Source organism: Kogia breviceps, chromosome 15 (genome assembly GCF_026419965.1).
Source record: "Kogia breviceps isolate mKogBre1 chromosome 15, mKogBre1 haplotype 1, whole genome shotgun sequence".
Classification (NCBI taxonomy): Eukaryota; Metazoa; Chordata; class Mammalia; order Artiodactyla; family Physeteridae; genus Kogia; species Kogia breviceps.
The window spans coordinates 16,891,960-16,914,685 of NC_081324.1; positions in this window are offsets into that span (position 1 = coordinate 16,891,960).

Here is a 22,726-nt window from a genome sequence, read left to right on the forward strand (position 1 = left end):
TATATACAATTTTTATTTGTCAAACAAGAAATGAAGGAAGGAAGGAAGAAAGAAAGAAAGAAAATTTTCAGAACTTTTATTGATTTCCAAATTGTAGTAAAGGATTTAGGGACTTATTTTTAAATCAATAAAACGACATTTGAAAAGGATTAGAGAAAGTTAAGACCAACATAGCCAAAAGCAGTTCCTAAGAGGAGCTGGACCATACCTCATCGCCTCCACTCATGTTTCCCTGTAGCTCATCCTCCACTTTGCCACCAGAATGGCTCAGGATCATCCCTGCTTAGACTCACCCTCCATCACCTTAAGAATACACCCACTGTCCATACATGGTCTCCTTAGCAGCATCCCTCATGACCTTGACTCTTCTCTTGGAGTCTTGTCTCACTTATCCCCCTGTCACTTTATCTTCTAGTCTTATGCCAATATAACTTTGCATATGCTCCTTCCTCCTCCTTGCACATCCTCTTCCTTTCTTGTTTACCTGGGAAACTCCTAATTATATCTCAAAAACCCTCCTTGGGTGTTGTCTCCTCCATGAAGCCTTTCCTGAACCTTCCAACCCCATCCCACCAAATGGTAAGCTTCTCCTTCTGCTACACCCTTTCTCTACGTTGTCACACCTCGATTACTGCCCTGAAAAATGGTATATTAGATTATTTACTTTATTCTCTTCCTTTTGAAGGCAAGGAGGACTTTTTGTCTCTATACCCCAGTGCCAAGGACAGAGCCTGGGATATGCAGTAGATGCTCAATAAATATCACTAAGATTGAGTTCTCCTTTGAGGTTGAAATTAGAGGGTTCGAAGGTATACTATGGATCCCCAATAATAGGGGCCACTGAGAATTCCAATAGATTTCTGTGTAAGTCTATCTCAAATTCAAGGAAGCCTAATAGAAAATACTTATGGAGCACTTTCTTTGTGCCAGGCATCATCTCATTCCCACAACAACTCCATGAGGTCAGTACTGTTCTTATCTTCATTTTTCAAAAGATGAAACTGAGACTTTAAAAGGTTAAGAAATGTGCACCATGTCACACAGCTAAAAAAACAGTCAGGGTGGAATTTAAGCCACCTCCCAAAGATGTCATTTTGATGCCCATCATGGGCATCAAAACAACTTTTCCCCCAGACCTTGCACTCAACAAGCCTCCACATGGGTGGAGGAAAGGTTTGTTCTGTGCTGGAAGGGTTTAAGGTGTTGGAGAAGGTCCACTGGCCAAATAAATATTTTCCAGCTGGTTGTCAAAATTGTTACTATTAGTGATTTAATCTTTGAAGGGAATGACAGAGTAAGTTCCTAAGACTTCACAGAATGAAGGACATTACCAGATGTGTCGCCATTGTAAAAGGAAGGTGGTCACAAGGGCTTTGGGGCACGAGTGAGGGAGGTGAAAGTACAGATAGGGGAGTTATCACTGAAAACATTGGAGGTGGGGGAGAGCTGGACGGCGAAGATCAGCTTCTCTGATTTTACAGTTTGGCTTCTGGACCACAAGGATCTTGGCATTTGCTGCAGGGAATTTCTCTGGCCACTGGGTGTATCAGGCACAAAGCTAGAAGCCCCTGCTAAGAATAGAATGACATAGAGAAAGAACCAACTCCTCCAGAATGTACTTTAAGTGTCTTTATTATGTTCCAAGCAGTTCATCCATATTGTGGGCTTTCTCCGTCAAGCAAGCGCCTTCCTTCAGAACAAACTAGGTCCCAAATCCACCCAGAAGGATTCAGCCAGAAGGTCGAAGCGTGTGTCCACACTAGACTCACCCGATCTCACAAAATCCCTTTTCTTTTACTTTATAAGGCCATGCGTCTGGTTTTCTTTCTTCTCTTATCACTGCTCCCAGGCCGTCTTCCCACGAATCACTCTCTGTTTCCCACTGTCTGACTTCTTAACCTCAGTATTTCTGCCTTCTCCCTTTGCTCTCTGAAGGAAACTGAAGTCTCAGATATCACCTCTACTGAAGCCTGACATCTTTTCAGCACCTATCAGAGCATCCAAGAATTCTTCAGACTCTAGTTTCCTCCAGCACATGTGCTTGTCGGCCGCCATCGTGAAGGGCATCCAGCTCAGGGCAACACTAGGATGCTATTCAGAGCGGTCCCTCATCCGGGCTGCATGTACCCGGTGCAGATTTACCTGTGTGTAGTGCAGGTTTTAGATACACCCGAAGGCTTTGCCTTTGTCCAGTCAAGTGGGGGTCACCACCCAGCTCCGCTCCATTCATCCAACATGCCCTATTTATAAAGAAAATGCCTCTCTGCACTTTTAAAAAGAGATACTCGTAGTTGAGTGTCTCAACATTGAATACTCCCCATGCCAAAGTTAGATGGGAGAAGAATTAAAGAGAAGGGCTAATTACTTTCTCCTGGGAAGTGCAGCGGGGCAGCAAACATCAAATTTGGACCTTACTAAGCTAGTATGTTGGGACCTCTGCTCTCCTGAATTGTAGGTGTTGAGCTGGAAGGAGCCCAAAGTTCTGGGCCCCTCATGTCACAAAAAGGCTGCCCAAAGCCACCCAGCCGGTTAGTGGCAGAGCTTGTGTTAGACCCCCGGTCTCTGACTCCCTGGCCAATATCCTTCCAACCACCTGCCCAAATTTCTCATTTTGAAAACCAAGAACATGAGGATCCCTTCGTGAAAGTCATTCTCCCGAGGCTTAGACAGGAAAGAGCCCCTGGAGAAGGGCCTTCTCCTCCAGGACCCAGGATCCCTGGTGGGACTCGAAGGGATAGACACATGAGAACCTCCTCCAGGAGACCTCACGTGGGGTCACCCTCCCTACCAGACATCCATCCGAGGGGATGGGGGATGAGACAGAGAGCGGGGCACAGAGGTTTTACCCTTGACCTGAGAGCTGGGGGAAGCCAGGGAAGTATTGTGAAGCGTGGGGCACCCGAAAGGGTGACACCAGGCAGCACTGGAGGGGGGGGGGGAGGTGGCTGGAGCTGGCCGGATGCGTGCAATGCAGAGGGGGTGGGATGTGCAGGGTCCCTGCCAAGGAAGGGGGCAAAGTGAAGCCCCACTGGGGCTCTGTGATGAGGCTCAGTGACCCTTCCTCGGGCTGAGTGGGTGTGGAGCACCTTCCTGCTGAAGTAAAGGGGAGCGAGGCCAAGGGTTTCGGGGGGCGGGTGGGGGGGGGGAGGGGCAGATCCTGAGATTTTGCAAAGCCCAGAGCGATGGACAGAACACAACACGTCGTGGAGGGTGCTGCAAGAGCCCTGAAAACAGTTGGCCAGACTTGCCTCCTCTTCCCCCAGCCCTTCTCCGGAGGGTATTTGAGAGCAAGACGGAGCCCACCTTCCCCATCTCCCCGTGTGGAACACCTGCCTTCTCTCTTTCTCTCCCTCCCTCTCTCTCTCTCTGCCCTCCCTCCTCCTCGCCACCACCCCTCCCTCTTCGACAGCTGATTACACCCTGGAGCAGCTGTGTTTTACTCTGCCCTCTCCAATGTTCTCATTATCAGCATTTAGCCTCATCTCCTCCCCATGCAAGTGGTTGTACCCCCTGACCCAGGTGTAAAAGGGGCACAAGAAGCCCTTCTTTCCTGGGGACAACCGCTGTGGCACCTCTCTGCAAAAGGCTACTTCAGATGGTGCCTGCTAGCATCTGCAATGTGCGTGGAGCGGGGGAAGAGGGGCTGCTGGTTTGAATATTGTTGCTGGTTTGCCCCAGGGAAGTCTTCGTTTTCCTTTCCCTTCTCCTCCCTGGCCCTGCTCTGGATGGGAATATTCCTTTCCCGGGACACCTTTATTCTCCACCCTACTCCCCTGCCCCCAACCCCAGCGCTGCGGGATTGTAAAGCATGAAAGAAAGCTTCAAGGTTGAAGGATGAGAGTACTTTCACTGTTTTTGTCCCAGTATCTCTCCTGACATCTGTGTAGTCAACCATTCAGCTCTCTTTGAATTGCCTTTGCAAAATGCAAACTCATGAGCCAGGAATATCACTCAAACCTTTCAGCACTTACCTTTATGAAGTTTTTAGCTTCAGCCCCCATCAAGGTCCTGAAGACCTGGGACTTAAGCTTTGAGTACCGGCTGGTACTAGGAGGTCCTTAGGAGCACCTGCTTAATACTGAAGGTGAAGCCGGAGAGAAAATGGCAAAGAAACAATAGCACACATTATCACGATGCCTAGGACCACCGGCCCAGCCCTGGCATCTCCCCTAAGACATGGACATTTCTGTATCTGCATCCATGCTCTTTCAACATGAATCATTGCTTCCTTGGCTGGGAACGCCACAGAGCACTTTTCTCGTCTGCTGTGCATGAGGGGCAACTGTTTATAACTCCATCTCCCAAGAGGTTCAAATCGCTCCACTGTCCAGCGAGAAGAAATATCGTTCTGAAGTAGGATGAGCTCGGGTTTGGGAATGAGACAGACTCAGCAACTAATGTCAACTTTGCCCACTGGGGTAACCAAGCCACCAATTTCTCACATGGAAGATGAGAAGCATGACACCTACTCCCCCAAGCTGCTGGGAAGAAGACAGACTTTTAAAAAATAAAGAAGGGCTTCCCTGGTGGCGCAGTGGTTGAGAGCCCGCCTGCCGATGCAGGGGACGCGGGTTCGTGCCCCGGTCCGGGAGGATCCCACATGCCGCGGAGCGGCTGGGCCCGTGAGCCACGGCCGCTGAGCCTGCGCGTCCGGAGCCTGTGCTCCGCAACGGGAGAGGCCACAACAGTGAGAGGCCCGTGTATCGCAAAATAAATAAATAAATAAAAATAAAAAATAAAGAACCCTCATCTGTGTCCTGAGGTTCCCCTTCTCCGTAAGTCTAGCGTGTTATAGGTGCACAAAAGTATCACATCAACTACTGAGAATGTAGTAGGGCTTCGGAAAATACAGAGAGAATTTTTAGCATAGGAAACACAATCCATTCATCCCAGTGTTTTTGTCAAACTCGGTACAAGTGATGCTGGGAAGCAGCCATGGGGGGACTGATCCTCGGTGGAGGGTCAGAGCAGAAGATCCTCACTGAGTGCTCTTCCTCCACTGGTTTTGCAATTGCCTCCCAGCATCCAGGCCCAGCCCCATCATGGTGTAGCAACCTTGATGTTCGGCCAGATGCCCCTCCCCTTACCATGGTGACTGACTTAGCTAATGCAGTTTCATCCATCCAGTGTCTGACATCACCCTGCCCACAGGGGTTGGTTCAGGGTGGTCAGTCAACCCAAACCTCATGCTTCCTGTTCCGCAGTTGTGGACACCCAGTTGCTAGACCTGAACAAAGACATAGCTGGCCCCAGCTGCTGCTGGCTACCAGGTAGGAAGCCAGCCTTTAGACGGCATCGATTCCCAGTGGCAGAGAAAGAGAACAAAGAACCTGGGTCCCTGGGAGAACAGGGACCTGGATCCTTCTGAGCTGCTGGATCGACCATTCCTGAAGCTGTCCACCTCTGGAACTTTCAGCTACGGGAGCCTACACAGTCACTTATCGTTTATACCAATTCAACTGAGAGTTTCTTTTATTTGCAACCAAAACCATCCTCTCACGTGCGATTCTGATACTGATGTTTCCCCTGCACTTTAGGCTCAGATATCAGAGTCTCTCACCTGGGTTGGGCAACCTACCTCCCATCTGTGTGTCTGGCCCCATCACCTGTTTGCTGAGCTGTTTCACCCAGAACTCGGTCTCAGGTTCTGAATTCCAACTTGCTAAATCAACTACACACCTTCCTCATTCATTCACTCAAAGAATCTTCCTGAAAACGTCATTGTGTGCCAGGCCCTCTAGGGCACTAGGAATAGGAAAGAAAGCAAGAACTTCATCCCTAAATGGCGTCTCGACACCGTTTGCAACTTACTCATGTCAGGTGTGTTTCATCTGTGAATTCCTCCCTGGGACTGTTTCTTTGTGTTTGCAAAAGGGCGTTGCTGTGGAGTTTTTGCCTGAAGTTCTCAAGAACTCCATGAGAGTTGACCACTTTAGCTGGTGGCAAACAGACTGGAGCCCACCTTCCCTTCTTGAGGAAGCTCGCGTGGAGTTGGGAGGGCGCTAGTGAGCCCTGGGCATCACAGAGGGCAGGCAAAGCTGTGCGGATCAAGCTGTAAATTCAACCCAGTTACACACCAACCCGTGCGGTGAGCCCTGAGGTCTAGGAAGGGAGTGAAGAAGCCTCCGGTCCTCAGACGGGTTTCTCAGCAAATCTCCCTTTTCACATTAGACTGCCTTCAGCAACTGCCGAAGCCCAAATATATATAAAACACCGACTATAAAACACCGACTCTGGACTCATGTCTATGAGGAGTAGGTTTCAAAGATGGGAGGTCTAGGCAAAGTTCCAGAAACCTAATATCCACGGGTTTGCAGTTTTACACTTTGGTGTGCATTCAATCTTTCTGGCAACCTCTGCTTTGCTCTCAGAGCTGTCTGCATCTCTACGTCAGCACGCAGCCCAGCCTGCCAGGCGGGGCTGTGACTTGTACGCCTGTCCACCTGGCCAACCTGTACTGTCCTTGAGGGAAGGAAGGGCTGACACAGAAGTGACACCAGCAAACACTGACCTCGTGCTTACTTTGCACCAGGCAATGTTCTAGGCATTCTACCCGTATTTCATTCCCACCACAGTCTTTTAAGATTATTGTATTATCTCCATTGTACAGTTGAGAAAACGGAGGCACCTAAAGTTTAAATACAGTAACTTGGCTGTGAGCTTCGCATGGCTAAGAAGAGGCAGAGATAGGATTCAAACAGGCAGTTGGACTTGGGGGTTCTTGCTCTCAACCCCGGTGCTACCATACCTATTTGTAGACAATACAAGTGTGGCGGATTAAATTAAACTTAACAGAGGAGATGTTTATAACAGATATTAACAGCAAAAGTTCATGATTGGGCTTCCCTGGTGGCGCAGTGGTTGAGAGTCCGCCTGCCGATGCAGGGGACGCGGGTTCGCGCCCCGGTCCGGGAAGATCCCACGTGCCGCGGAGCGGCTGGGCCCGTGAGCCATGGCCGCTGAGCCTGCGCGTCCGGAGCCTGTGCTCCGCAACGGGAGAGGCCACAACAGTGAGAGGCCCGCGTACCACAACAACAAAAAATTCATGATTTTCTGATGTCCCCTGGCCTCTCACTGTTCAGGAGATTCTGAACAGCAGAAGGAGAGGCAGTTCAGGAGCAAGAAACTGGAAGTAAGGTTCTTAGAAAAGAGCAGTCTCTTTAAATGAACGTTTCTCTTGGACCCTTTCAATGCCTATCGTGGAAGCCAGCGTACTCCAAGTACATCAAGTCTAATATTCTTATACTCACTGCAAAACTCTGACCTCGGGCATGTTACCTGACCTCCTTGGACATCCATTTTCTGTAATACGGTGCAGCGGTTTTCAATCAGGTCACAAAGTCTTGGACATCTGTCCGTGGAGGGATGGAATCTCGGTCCTCACTCTTGAATCTGTGGTTGGGGAAGGTGGCTTGTGACTGCTCTGACCAAAGCCCTGGGACGGAAATGACACTCAGTGACTCTGAGGCCAGATATTAAGGACATACAGCTTGGTTGTCCGGAGCACTCGTTCTTGGAGCCCTCAACCTCTATGTCAGGAGTTGGACTGCTCTGAGACCACCGTGCTGGAGGCGCCACATGTCAGCCCTCCGGTTGACAGTCCCCACTAAGACTGTCCTCCAGCCAGGCCGATGGCCAACTTGTAAATGCATCCCCCAGCCCTGGCTCTCCCAGCCCGCCTGTTTGAGTCATTTCCAGCCATTTGAGTCTACCTAGCTGAGAACCCAACGTCGTGGTGTAGCGAAGAAACATCCTCGCAGCTTCCTGTCCCACAGAATCTATGAGATCATAAGTGGTTGTTGTTTATGACACCAAGTTTGGAGATAGATAACTAGGACACGTGGGAACAATATTACGGCTCTGTTAAGATTAGGTGAAACAACATGGCAATGCACCTGATGGAGGGACTAACTGTAATGTAGTTTCTAGAAATACTGCCTTGACCCAGTTGTGAGGTCCTGACTAGAGGCTGGTCAGTTTCCCTTCTTGAGCAGCCAGTTAAATCCACACGCGCAGCCACCTTCCTCACCGGGGTCTTATAATCCAGGCTACTATACACCAGCTTTAATCACCCCAGGGCCAGCCCCTGTGCCCCAGAGCCTGCTGGAAGGATACAAACTAGCCAACTCTAAACCTGTTTACCCTGCCTTGCCCATTCCTTCCCCCCGGGAAACTACAACAAAGTTCCTCCCCGACAGCTGCCCTCCCTCTGTCTGCCTTGCAACAGACCCCAGGGCTTCCCCTGAGGGTTTCCATGTGGTGGACTCCATGCCTCACCCCCAGGGAGCTGGGAGTAACCAAATCATAAAACTCTTTCCGGTTTCTCTCTCTTTGATCTGCATCTGGCCTCACCACACCTGACCCAAGGTAACAGGGCTGAAACAGTGATAGACTAAGTCATTGATTTAGGTTACTTTCTCTTCCTTTGCCCCTTCTTACCATTTTAAAATTTTTCATCATTAACAAATGACTACATTTCTGGGAAAGTAAATATAATCAACTTGATGGGAAGACAAAATAGGAGACAAGAAGGTGATGCAGTAGAAGGCTGAGGAACAAAGATGGAACTGACTCCATGGACGGTGGGCTGGCTGGGGGCTTTGGGAACCACAGTGATGGGATGCGGGCAGGCAGGGTGGTCACAGGCTGATGATCTGGGGTTCCCTAATGGACTAGGGACTCTGTCGTGTGTGCTGTGTGAGGGATAAACTGTCTGGAAAACTCCGTTTCCTTCACATTGGCAATGTCACCTAGCCCTGGGGTCATCCACCGCCTACGCAAGTGCTTCTTAAACTCTCCCGTTCATGTGGATCCCCTGTGGAATTTTAGGATCCCCTAAAATGCAGCTTCTCTGCATTAGGTCCAGAGTGGGGTCTGATGAGGTTCCACATTGCCGTCAAGCCCCCAGGGGAGGACGAGGCTGTGGGTTTAAGACCACACTTTGAGCAGCCAGGCCCTACGAACCTTCAGGACCCAGGGCATTGGAGCCAAAGGGCCTGGGAGGACCCCTTTAGGTCTGTTTTCTCTGAAGCAGGGTGTTATCAGCTCTGAGGAAACTTTCCATTGCCCCTAGATCACCCCACAGCCATGTGAACATGGAGGAAGGTCTGACTGCCACCTCCTCCCCCCCCTGCCCTCCCCCAGCAGTGGAGGGTAAAGGAGACCTTGTGGGTTTGCCTGTTTCTCTCTGACCCGGCAGTGGGGACACAGGGCCCCAGTTTCTTCCCATGTGCCGGTCTAAGGATGCCCTTCCAGCCCCCAATCTCTCTTCCCAGGGCTGGCTTTCCACGTGAGGATGGAGTGACAAGGACTCCAAATTCTCCCCAAAATCATTCTGAATTTCTTTAATTGCCTGACTCCTAGAAGTCATTTTCCATTTTTTACTGGGCTTAGAGTTAACTAATATTAAGCAAATGTGAGATTACAGTTCTGCCTCTACCCTCCTGGCCCTGTGGCTTGGTGGATTTGGAGACAGGGGTAAAGAAAAGAATGTGTCCAGATGCCTAGGGAAGAAGGAGGTTTGATTGTCAGGTGACAGTTAGGGCTTACTGGCAGAGGTCCCCAACTATACCCGTAGAATCAAGGGATTCGTAACAAGTATGAAATTGTACTGGCTCAATGAGAAAAGGTGTGGCTAAGGAGGTTTGGAGAAACCATTTAGAGAAGGAGTCTTCAGAGAAATCTATTGAAAGCATTCTGCCCCCTGTTCAATGAGCACTTCAACAAGCTTTCCTATTCTCCCTCCAGGAGATTGTCGATGCCATGGGTGGCAACTGGATTTGGTCTTGCATTTCTTTATAGCCCCTGCTGCAGTGGTTCTCAAACTTAGCCATGAGGCAGAGCTCCTGGTGATGCAGGAAGAGCCCAGGAAATAATTCTTTTAGTGTAAATAAAACTAATTTTATTCATAATTTTATTTAACTAATTCAGATATCTCACCCACCTCATCTCAAACGGCCACCCTGTCATATTCTCATTGCCCTGTTTTAACCATCCACCAAGAGCTAAACTAGCAGATTTTTCTCTTGTTTATGTGTTTGTGCATTTCCTGTCTGTCTCTCTAGCACAAGGGGGGGTGGGGATGGGGTGGGGGGTGCGGTTTTAACCTTTATTTGCATAACTCAGTCTTCTCTCCCTGTCTTTGCTGCACGGAATGCTCACCCCCTCTTCTCCAGCCCTGCCCTCCAGGTGGAGGCGGTGGGACCACGTGTTGCTTTGCCTCTAGTTACCCTTTACTTCATTTGCATGTGAGTTTCCTCACAGGATCATTATCTTCAGGTTAGAACCTCATTGCCAATTGGCAATGTGGGTGGTACATGGGAAGTTTAGCCTTCACCCAAATTTACCTCTACTTGATCAAACGCTACTAGTGTCCTCAGTTCCCCTTAATCCTTCACTTGGGATAATGCAAAACATTTTACACGTCAACCTTTCCCACCTCTACTGGCATCAGCTCACATTGACCCCACATTCCTTCCTAAACAGACTGCCTTGACTCATTTTATTTTTACTAAATCAACATGATATTTCCTTCCTCCGATACAATAGATTCCAATTCTGAGGAATGCCGCCCATTCAACAACCAGGAAGCTCGACCAGGGTCTGGTACACTGTTGCCATCTAACACACAAGGGTGGGTAGCAAATTAGAAAAGGATAAAAGAGGCCCAAGGAATAATAGAGAAGTTGCAAGAATTAGCCCTGGGGAGAGAGGATCTCAGTGAATTGAGCACTGAAGTTGGAGTTGGAGACAGAATTTAAAAAAACCGAGGGAGAGAGTGAAATAGAAAACTAGACTAAGGATTATTTCCCTATTCCCAGTCTCAGACTATGATTTCCCTTAGGTAAGGTCTTTTAGTTGTGATAGGAAACAACTCAAATAAGCTTAAGCATGGGGGAGGGGTAATTACAAGGATACAGGGTATCTCTCAGAACCCAAGGATGGACATGTCCCTTCCCTGAGGGGCCAGAATCAGAATATTCCACTCCTGGGTATATATCTGAAAAGAACAAACACACTAATTCTAAAAGATACATGCACCCCAATGTTCATCACAGCATTATTTACAATTGCTAAGATATGGAAACAACCTAAGTGTCCATCAACAGATAAATGAATAAAGAAGATGTGAGATATATGTATATATATATATATATATATATATATATATCCAAAGGAATACTACTCAGCCATAAAAAAGAACGAAACTTTTCCATTTGCAACAACATGGATGGACTTGGAGGGCATTATGCTAAGTGAAATAAGTCAGACACAGAGAGACAAATACTGTAAGATATCACTTACATGTGGAATCTAACAAATATAACAAACTAGTGAATATAACAAAGAGCAGCAGACTCACTGATGTAGAGAACAAACTAGTGGTTACCAGTGGGAGGGAGAGGCTCTGTAGGGGTGGAGGAGTGGAAGGTACAAACCACTAGGTGTAAGGTTACAAGGATGTACAACATGGGAATATAACCAAGATTTTGTAATAACTGTAAATGGAGTGTAACCTTTAAAAATTGTATAAAAATTAAAAAATTTTTTAATAAAAATTAAAAAAATAAAGATGATATACAGAATGAAAAAAAAAAAAAAAAAAAGAGCGCAGGCAGGAACCCTCCAGCACTCACGCTTTCTCCCCTCTGCCTCTTGCCTCACATCTGCCTCATTCCCCTCTCTCTCTCTCTCTCTCTCTCTCTCTCTCTCTCTCTCCCTTCCCCAGTTGTCTCTGCTTCCCTGCCTGGATCGGGCAGATGAGGAAGTTCACAGCTCTTGGCATCACATGTGTGCACAGTCCCAGGGCTAACCAACACTTCTGAGCCCCAATTCTACATTTCTCAACTGTCCTAGTTTCTACCAGCCATGACTAGGCAAAGACATCTTGGGGAGAGAGAGTGGGCCTGGCCAGATCGCCAAAGGTGTATTTGCTCCTCCTTCAGAACAAGGGACTCAGATGGCTGTTCCTCAGTTTTCCTTTTTCTCACATCTCTGTCACAACCACTTCCTTCCCCTTCTTTCATTTTCTGTTCATTGTGTTCAGGCTCTCGTTCCTGTCCTTCTTTGCAGAACACAGGGCACAAGGTTACCTAGAAAATGTCACTCTCATTCAAGGCAGCCATCACAGCTTATGACGGTCCACAGCTGAGTGCATATCCCCTGTATTTACTGTTTCGTTTGCAAAAAGCAGAAAAAAAGCCAGTCGACCAGGAAGCCACGCTTTCCCTCTTTCTCTCCTTCTTTGTTCCTGCTCTAGCCTGTGCAACTCATATTAATACCCCTTAATGAAAGCAGCCACTGAGAAGCTCTCCTGGTGTAGTTAAGACAGGTTAATAATTGTCCTGCCACAAGGTGAGGGCATCTATGATGAACGTGGGGCAGATGAAAATGTAAAACAATCAATGTTTTCCATTTTCTAGTTCATTCATTCATTCTATATCTCAATCTTCCAGTTGAACAGTCAATTCACCGACTTCTGTGTTTTCATGTTCTTGCTGTCTTGTTCACATTGCATAATGAAGGAACGAGAGATGGCAAAGGACAATTAGTATAATGAACCGCTGGTGTATAAAACGGGAGGGAAGGGCAGGGAAAGGTTATGTGGCAGGAACATGTGAGAAACCAGAATGTTAGATGAGGTCTGAGAAAATCAGAAACCTGGCGGTGAGAAGCATGAGGCCAGAAGAATGTGGAAGTTATGTTTACTAGTAAAAACAGGAGCTGGTCAGTGAATTTAAAACTGATTTTGTGAAGGTCCTATGTCGATTACTGATCGCTGTCATATACCAGTAACAAACAACCCAAGGCTTCAATCACATACAGCAGTAACGCCTGCTCACCTTCAAGTGTCTGCAGTCAGCTGAGGGCCAACTCTGGGGCTCTGCTGAGTCGCTAATGCGGCACGTGTCAGGGTGTCGGCCGGTCGTCAGCGGATCTTAGCCGGGCTCCTCCAGGCAGTTCAGCTGGCTTGCGCCTGTGTTTGGTGACATCCCACTGGCCACAGCAAGTTAACGTGGCTCGTTAAAGGGCGGGGCAGGTCGGGGAAGGGACTCAAATTCACGCGTGGCAAAGGGTAAGAAGAACTGAGGCCACTGTTGCCGTCAAGCACAATTACCACACTTAGCAAAAGTTCAAGGGCAGCTGCTTCATCAGCACCTATCACTTCTCTGAGCCTCTGATCTTTCGGCTCTGAGCTGGGCCTGAGAACATGGTCATTAAATACACCCCTGACGGGCACAGACATCCTGTGCAGCTGGAGGGGCTGGCTGTCAGCGAGCACTTTGCCAGCAGAGTGCTGATGGCCGGGACAGCAGCATCTGTGTGGCGACTGTGGATTTGCCTGCCCTTTGTAGTTCTAGGTTTATGGCTTCGGAGACCCCGAAGACCTTTCCCTTTTACACGAGGGTATGCTTCTCCTGGGGGCTGCTGGGGTTATAGTGTGCTCAGCCACATGGTCCCAAGAACGTTAATGACTAGTCTTGAAACAAATGTATATTTCCATTTTCCTCTCCAAATAAATAAACACATGAAACATATTTATAAAACATGGTATTCAAAAAACTTTGTGGTTCCTTCTTACATACCCTTACCCCTGATTTTTATCAACTGACCCAAATGCTTTTTAAAAATGTACCACAGTTCCCTTCTAGAGGGTATGTAATCCTTTCAGGTCAGCCCACACCTGGAAGACTTCAGGTTACTATTAAAATATCTGTGTGTTTCTTTTCTTCACCTATTATGATGCCTCTCCTCCTAAGTCACATATTTAGGTTTTTGAACCAATTTTTAAATTGCCTTTTGTCTATACAATGGAATATTATTTGTCATTTAAAAAAGTAAAATACTGATCCACACCGCACCACGGACGAGCCCCGAGAACACTGTGCGAAATGAAAGAGATCAGTCACAAAGGACTACAATTCTGCTCATACAAAATGCCCAGAATAGCTAAACCTATAGCAGCAGAAAGTAGATTTGTGGCTTCCTAGGGCTGGGGGAGATGGGGAGGCTGGGGAGTGATGGCCAAGAAATATGGGGCTTCTTTCTGGGATAATGAAAATATTTTAAATTGATTGTGGTGATGGAAGCACAATTCTGTGAACATACTAAAAGCCACTGAATTGTACGCTTTAAATGGGTGAATTGTTCTGTAAAAAGTCTCAATACAACTGTTTTGGTTCTTTAAAAGTTATCCTTTCTAAGATTCCAGATCAACTGACGCGTCCATGGCAATTCTGTGTGCCCTTCTGGTACCTTTTCTGTCATGTAGCTGAAGAAAAGAAGGAGGAAAAGTGTCACATTGAACATTTATACAATAAGGAAGCAAACTCTGCCACGAATATTTTTGTGTTGGGAAGGAGTAATGTTCCATTGAAAAATTTTAAACCATTTATTGCCTGCTTGACACGGTGACTCTGGCACAAATGTCCAGAAATCTAACATCACCTGTGGAGCTTCCTTCTGGCTGAATTTTGAAATGCTAAGTGGTTCAAGGCCACCAGAACTCTTATGAGGAAACCGACTCCATAGAGGTTTTTGTATCACTGACAACTTAGAAAAAACATTTGCCAAGAAGACACATTTGCCTTGATTATACTGCACATCCTTTTCTTTCCATATGCTCTTTTCTCACTTCGCTCATTAAAAGGTTGATTTGAAAGAGGGTTGACATATCCAAAGCCTTCTGTGGCCCGCAGCCATTTCTTTCTCCCTCTCTCTCTTCTTTTTTGTTTCCTTCTCCCCACTCTACACTCCTTTTTTTTCTGATTCAAAAGAGCAATTCCAATCTTTTTGGTTATAATATTTACAGTTTACTGATAATGGACCCTAAGCTATAGCTTAAATAAATGTTCATTCAGGAATTACCTGAGACTTGAACATTATTTCAAATAACATGATTACCTCCAGAATAACATGATTGAGAAACACTGCCAAGAGTGAGGGGGGACGCAAGGGTAGAAGAGTTTGAAAGTTTGAAGGGAATGGCAAAGTCCTGAATGAGTAATTTTAAAGAGTGAAAGGGTGAGAGATGGTTGGAGAAACACCTTAGGATTGCTGTTTTTATATTTTGGAGATTAATCCTTTGTCAGTTGCTTCCTTTGTAAATATTTTCTCCCATTCTGAAGGTTGTCTTCTTGTCTTGTTTATGGTTTCCTTTGCTGTGCAAAAGCTTTTAAGTCTAATTAGGTCCCATTTGTTTGTTTGTTTGTTTGGTGTTTTTTTTTTTTTTTTTTTTTTTTGTGGTACGCGGGCCTCTCACTGTTGTGGCCTCTCCCATTGCGGAGCACAGGCTGCGGACGCGCAGGCTCAGCGACCATGGCTCACGGGCCCAGCCGCTCCGCAGCATGTGGGATCTTCCCAGACCAGGGCACGAACCCGTGTCTCCTGCATCGGCAGGCGGATTCTCAACCACTGCACCACCAGGGAAGCCCTGTTTGTTTTTATTTTCATTACTCTAGGAGGTGGATCCAAAAAGATCAAAGAGTGTTTTTCCTATGTTTTTCTCTAAAAGTTTTATAGTGTCCAGTCTTATATTTAGGTCTTTAATCCATTTTGAGTTGGGTATGGTGTTAGGGAGTGTTCTAATTTCATTCTTTTACATGTAGCTGTCCAGTTTTCCCAGCACCACTTATTGAAGAGACTGTCTTTTCTCCATTGTATGTTCTCGCCTCCTTTGTCATAGATTAGGTGACCATAGGTGCGTGGGTTTATCTCTGGGCTTTCTATCTTGTACCATTGGTTTATAATTCTGTTTTTGTGCCAATAGCGTACTGAAACACTCCCATTTAACCATTGCAACAAAAAGAATAAAATACCTAGGAATAAACCTACATGAGGAGGCAAAAGACCTGTATTCATAAAACTATAAAACACTGAGGAGAGAAAACAAAGATGACACAAACAGATGGGGAGATATACCATGTTCTTAGATGGGAAGAATCAATATTGTGAAAATGACTATGCTACCCTAAGCAATCTACAGATTCAATGCTATCCTTATTAAATTACTAAGGGCATTCTTCACAGAATTAGAACAAAAGATTTTACAATGTGTATGGAAACACAAAAGACCCCGAATAGCCAGAGCAACCTTGAGAAAGAAAAATGGAGCTGGAGGAATCAGGCTCTCCAACTTCAGACTATACTACAAAGAGAGTAGATCTTAAATGTTCTCATCATAAAAGAAATTGTAACTATGTGAGGTGACGTATGTTGACTAAATTAATTGTGGGGATCATTTTGCAGTATATAATCAAATCATGTTGTACCCCTTAAACTAATGCAAAGTTTTATGTCAATTATAGCTCAACAAAACTGGGAACAAGGGCTTCCCTGGTGGCGCAGTGGTTGAGAATCCGCCTGCCGATGCAGGGGACGCGGGTTCGTGCCCCGGTCCGGGAAGATCCCACGTGCCGCGGAGCAGCTGGGCCTGTGAGCCATGGCCGCTGAGCCTGCACGTCCAGAGCCTGTGCTCTGCAACGGGAGAGGCCACAACGGTGAGAGGCCCGTGTACCACACAAAAAAAACAAAAACCTGGGGAAAAAAAAGATAGGAGGACCAGAGAGCTTGATGTATCAATACAAGTATTACTGAAATGCACCATACCAGCCATCTGTTTTTTAACAAAGAGAAAAAGAGGCAAAGCCCCAAAACCAAGTCTGACACTTGGAAGGCACCCTCTGCCTTCTCTGTGGCCTGAGCTTCGGAAGCCAGACCCCTGACAATCCAATCAGAATCAGTTCTTTGTGGCCCGAGTGCTGAGGAAGTTGGGACGAGGTCTGCAGCCCGGGCCTCCTGCCCTCCCCTTCACTCAACAGGGCAACAGCACCCTTTAGCTGGGCTCTGGGCTGAAGGTGAGTGGACAGGGGACCAGGGCAGGGGGTGCATGAAAGGATCTGTGGAGCAAATCCATCCAACGTGAACAATCCAGATGCAGTCCTATGGCCCCGTGGCTGTTCTCTGTGGCTGTCAGGCAGCTGCAAAGAACCAGGGCTGCATTCAGAGCAGGTAGGTGTCGAGGGGCTCAGGCGGCATCTGAGCTGTTACCTGGGACTCCCCAACAGGTCTGGCCTAATGACAGAGACAGGAACGCCCGAGGTCTTCATGCAGGAAGAGTGTTGGCAGCGGTCAGGTGCACCTGCTCTGTCAGAAGGAGGCTTCGCACCTGTGGGAATCCTTAGTGTTACCCACCTAGTATTTCTGTCCCCCCTGCCCTGCCCCCGCCCCCAGCACATAGAAGGACTGCTCTTCTTGCTTCACTGAAGTTAGGTGTGGCTGTGAGACTTTTCAGGCCAATGAAGAGTGAGTGGGAGTATAGGTGTCACTTCCAGGCAGGAGATTTAAGAGAATGTCAGTCTGTGACGTGCTCTCTGTCTACAGCAAGGGATGTTAAAGATGGCGCCTCTTCTACCAGCATCGTAGAGCAAAGAGAAGTGGAACAAAGCCCCCAGCCACGGGCCACGTATAACAAGAAAAAGAAATAAATCTTCATTACAGCAGCATATTGTAGAAATGACCCTTTTTTGTTACTGCAGCTTGACCTAGCTCCTCCTGTCTGTTACATCATTTGATTGACAAAAGCCCCCGACTGTGTGGTGAAAAAGTGAAAAGAAAGGAAAGGGAGGAAACTAACATTTGTCGATACCTATTTTGTGTTCCTCCATCTTCTCAGAGCTGTTTATCTCTGCCTGATCAACCACGGGTGGATTTCATAGCTGAATCCTGAGAGGTCTGACCTGGTCACCTTGTTTCCGTTTTCCTGGGATGAGAGGTGGGTGGCTCAGGCCATCACACAGGAAGTCCATCCTGACGTTTAGGGAACTCCCGGCTCGGCATCAGCTGCCTGCAAGTGTTCTGAGCTGGGCCACCTGCTGAAGGGTGGGGCTGTCTCTTTACTAAATGTGTGGGCTTGGGCCTAGAAGAAAAGAGAGAAGGCAAAGGTGGCAACAGGCAGGGAATGGTCACGCAGCCAGAGCTGGAGGATGAGGCCGGGCTGAGCGGGGGAAGCATGAACCGCACGGCAGCTAAGCAGGGGGGTCCTGGCAGGCTCAGGTCAGCAACGGGAAGGGGGACCCCGTCCCTCTCGGAGATGGAGACAGAAGCGCCGGGTTGAACTGAGGAAGAGCCTCACACCTCTGAGATATTCATTTATTGGACAAATATTTATTATTCGCCTACTCCATCCCAGGCAACTTTTCAGTTGCTGAGGGGGAAAACGCACTGAACGGGAGAGACCCTAACCCCTGTCCTCTTGGAGCTTACGTCCTAGTAGGGAGAGAGGTGTTAGAGCAGCAAATGAGTAAGATACACAGCAGGTCCGATTGGGAGAAATGCTGTGGGGAACGGCCAGCAGGGAGCGGGTAGGGAATGCGGGGTGGAGGCAGCAGCAGCAGCATGAAATGCTGTGGACAGAAGAGCTGAGTGACTCATGAGGATGGCAGAGGTCCCGGCACGCTTGCAGTCCCTGAAGGGTCAGTACACCCACCTGTGGACCAGTCAGGACCCCAAGGGTGGCCCCTGCCCCTCCCTCACCTCCACCAGCAGCAAGGCTATTGAATCTAGTGCACGGGCTTGGCTGGGATACGGCCCCCTTTGCATCAGAGGAGGCATATCCAAGACCCGGCTTGGGCCTGGGTCTAGCTTGGCATCAGAGGCGGGGACGGGGCTCTCCGTTTCTCCCGATCGTGACGGCCGCTTGTGGGTCCCAGTCCTGGCCCGGCCCACGGGGCCCGAATCCCTCCTCCAAGCCGATTGCTGTTCCTCGTGCCGGCACCTTCCTCCGGCCTCAGCTGGGCACACGGGCTGGGCCTCCGGCAGGTCATCCGCAGGTCCTTTTCTGACGCCTGCGTCTGTTTCCCTGCCTCTGACCGGCGGGAAGGGAAGGACGGCCAAGCGAGGGCTGCGTGGTCAGGAGCGGCTGTAGCGGGACGGCCCCCAGCCAAGCGCCCGGAGGATGGATGCGCTGGTCAGACCACCTGTCCATTAGTAACTCCAGATCCATTTTCCCGGTTTACATTCTCAATTCATAAAGATTTAAAAACTATGGATTTTCATTTTGCTTGTTGCACCTGTAACCTCCCCAGGCGTCCTCAGGGGTGCGGGCAGTCAGTGGCTAGCAGCCAGGCCTGCGAGGTAATGTAGCACCTCTGCCGCAGAGATGGGCGCTCAGGGAGAAGGGACATTAAACAGATCAGCAACTGCAAATCAATCAGGCCTTGCCCGGGGACACGGGCAGTCTGTTCTGGTCTGCCCTGTCATGTGCTAGAGCGCAGGTGAGTGTGTGTGTGTGTGTATGTGTGTGTGTGTGTGTGTGTGTGTGTGTGTACAGGGGGGTAAGGGGAGGGGTGGAAAATTCTGGAAAGTGCTAGAGTTTCTAGCCCTAGCGAGGGCCGAGGAACCAGGCGCAAACTCTCACTGTGGAAGAACTGAGTCCACCCAAGGGTCCGTACTTCCTCCCGGCCTGCCCACCTCACAACCCATAAGCCAGACTCGTCCTTAACACACCAGCGCGCCCTCAGACCCTTGCCTGGGGCTGCCGCAGTGCAGGTGACAGGAGGGGGGCGGGACAGGTGCGGGGACCCCTCTGCCCCCTCCCCCTCCCTCCTCAGGCTACGTGTGCACAGAAACACACGCATCACTAAGTATTTCAGGAGATGAATGATTTTGGAGGGGGTGGGGAGAAGGCCAGGATAACGATTTATCGAATTTTAGAAAAACTTGATTCCTTAAGTCTACTTCACAGCAGGACTGTCACACACAAAGTCAGAGGCTCAGGATTTCTAGGGCACTTAACGACCGACCGCTCTGGACGCCCCCAAACCCCACCCGGCCTGGGTCCTGGTCCCTCACTCTCGGCTCCACCACTGACCACTCTGGCCGGGGACACTGGGTCTGCTCCCTCCGCAGAGAGCTTAACGTCCCCCGGGGGCCTCTGTGCCCAATCCCAGCAGCTCAGTTCTGCCCCCAGCCTCTCGGGGCTTTCCAACTGGCTTCCTGACTTGATGGGAGCTGGCCCTTGACCCGAGGAGTCCTGACCAGAACGGCCACGTCCAGGCCTGGCTCCGCAGCCCCCAAGCCAGGCTGGAGCCGCGCATGGATCAGACAGGACCAGCCGCTGGAAAACCCAGCCCTCTGCCCTGCAAGCCTGCCCCCGTCCTCGCAGTCACGGCCCGCTCGCCCTGCAGACACCTGCGCTCCAGGGTGGAGAAGGTGCAGCCACGAGCCCCAAACTGAATCTCAGCTCTGCTAGCACGTTCACAAGGAGCCTCTGTCTTCTCATCCACAAAATGGCACCACAGCGTCAGGCAGGACCTCCAGGAGCGGCCCGTGAGCGTCAGCGCGGATGGCCCTGGTTGACGCTCATCTTCGCTGTGCTTAGCAGAGGTAGGGTAGGGGTAGCAGAGGAATTTTCAAAGACTTCAGGGTACAGATCTCTCCGGACCTTGCTGTGGGGAAGCAGTCGCTCGGCTCTCACCAGGCACCGCGAGGCCAGAACACTCATGGGGCTGTTTCTGGGTCTGAAAGTGGGACCAAGTCACCCTCAGATCAGCCCAGAGCATGTAAAGGAAGTGAGCCCTTGACTGCTTCCTCCCTCCCCAAGCTCCAAATAGACCGATGCCTGCCAGGGAGGCGTCGATCTAGGGTCCCTGCCCTGGGCAGCCCAGTCCCTCCAGGGGACAGCCCTCCACGTGAGTGGGGATTCAGGAGAGGATTGTGTGCACAGCAGCTGACAAAGGTCCCCCTCAGGCCAGACCATGCCACCACTTGGCCATCAGGCTGGTCTGACTCAGGCCCGGTGCTGCCCCAAAGGATCTGCCAGGGAGAAGGAGGTTGTGGAAACTGAACAGCCACCACCCAGAACAATCATGGAAGGCTTTCATGTTTGGGGACCAATTAATTATCCAAACCTCCGGATTTGAAAAGGAAGATGTTTAATCTCCTGTTTTCCCCAGGGTCTCAGCCCTTTGACCCTGCTTCTTGACCTCTGCCCTTCCACCTAGCCTGTTCCCCAGAGGCCCTGACTCTGCAGCAGCTTTGTTTAGTAAACAAGGCTCCCGAGTGGGGGAGGTTAAGTGCATCTTTTGAGGAAGCCCTGCTTTTCACAGGGAGTCTTGAGGAGGCAGAAGAAAGGAACTGGGCCTGGGGGTGGGGAGGGTCAGGGCCAACCAGGGACGCCAGGGAGGCTCTCAGTTCTCCACTGGAGAGAGTGAGCATTGCCCTGTCTGCATGCCACTAAGCCGGACCATTCTTCTTTTTTTTTTTTTTTTCTGAGCATTGTCATGCAATGAGGTTGGCCAGCCGCCCCTCTGGCGTCGGGAACAGCTGCAGCAGCTGCAATAAAAGGATCCCCCAGGGAGCTAGCTGGGTCCACATGTAGAAACAGAGGTCCGAGAGTCACAGCTTTCTCCAGGGTCTTAAACAATCCAGTGTCGAAACGGAAAGTGCCAAGTCGGCCTGGGTTCAAATCCCAGTTTTGCTCCTAATTAGCTTTTTCTGACCTTGAATAAATTATTTAACTTCCCTTTGCCTCAGTTTCCTCATTCAGAAAAGGAGAAGAATGAGAGTACCAGTGCATAGGTTCATTGTAAAAATTAAATTAGATAATCTAAGTAAAGTGTTGAGTTGCCGTGAGGTTTATAGAACGATTGGCCAATTTTATCTTTTTCTGGGGAGAGCTTTTTCCTCCCGGCAGGTGACTCCGATCCAGCTTCATCCTCCTCCCCAATCTCCATACACCTTCGAGTCCCTAAGGAGACCTCAATTCTAAGTCCTGTACCAGGGCTTGTAGCGAGTCTGGGTCTGTTAGAGTCCCTATTTACCCTGAGCCAGTGGTTCTCAACCAGAGGTGATTTTGCCCTCTAGGGACATCCGGCAATATCTAGAGACAGTTTTGGGTGTCACATCTGGGCGGAGGGGTGCTACTGGCATCTAGTGTGCAGAGCCCAGGGATGCCGCTATGCATCCTACAAGGCACAGGGCAGCCCCAGACAAAGAAGTATCTGGTCCCAAATGTCAATACTGCAGAGGTTGAGAAAGCCTGCCCTGAGCATGGGGCCAGGGTGAGAGAGAAGCCTGGGTGGGGCTCCCGCCTGTTCCCACCCCCTGCCAGGGGAATCTGGTTGTCTCCCACAGCTAACCAGACTCATCAGGAAAGGGGAGAGTGCCCCTCCTGTGATATTTTCATTCTCCCGTAGTCCCTAAAGAGTTCCATGAAACAAAAGCAATAACACAAATTATGTATCCAGAGAAGCCAGTTACAATATGCATTCATGTAAATCAATGGACAAAAACCAATTTCTGTGGCACCAATTGCTAAACAAAGCCTCGGAACTAATGCCTGTAATTGGAAGTATTCAGGAGAGTGATAAAAATCTACCCATAGTGCCAGGTCCTCTTCTGTCTCCCAGTGACACTGCCAGCCTTTCAGCTGTCACTCAGCCCCAGCAGCTCCGGGAAGGGAGCTTCTGCATCCCTGGTCACCAGGGTCTCCTCTGAGTTAAACCCTTGCTGGGCGTCCGTCTTCTCATTGGAGACAAGAACCAGGAGGGCCCTGGTTACCTTGGTTACGGTCAGGGACAAACCAATCAACCTAATTAAAGGGGGCAGGGATGGGGGTAGGTCGGAGGAAGGTGTAGAAGAGGTTGTTCTGGAAATTCTAACACTTCCATAATCCTGTCCTCAAAATGGAGTCTGGGTGAAACTCCCCAGTTTGCTAGAGACCAAC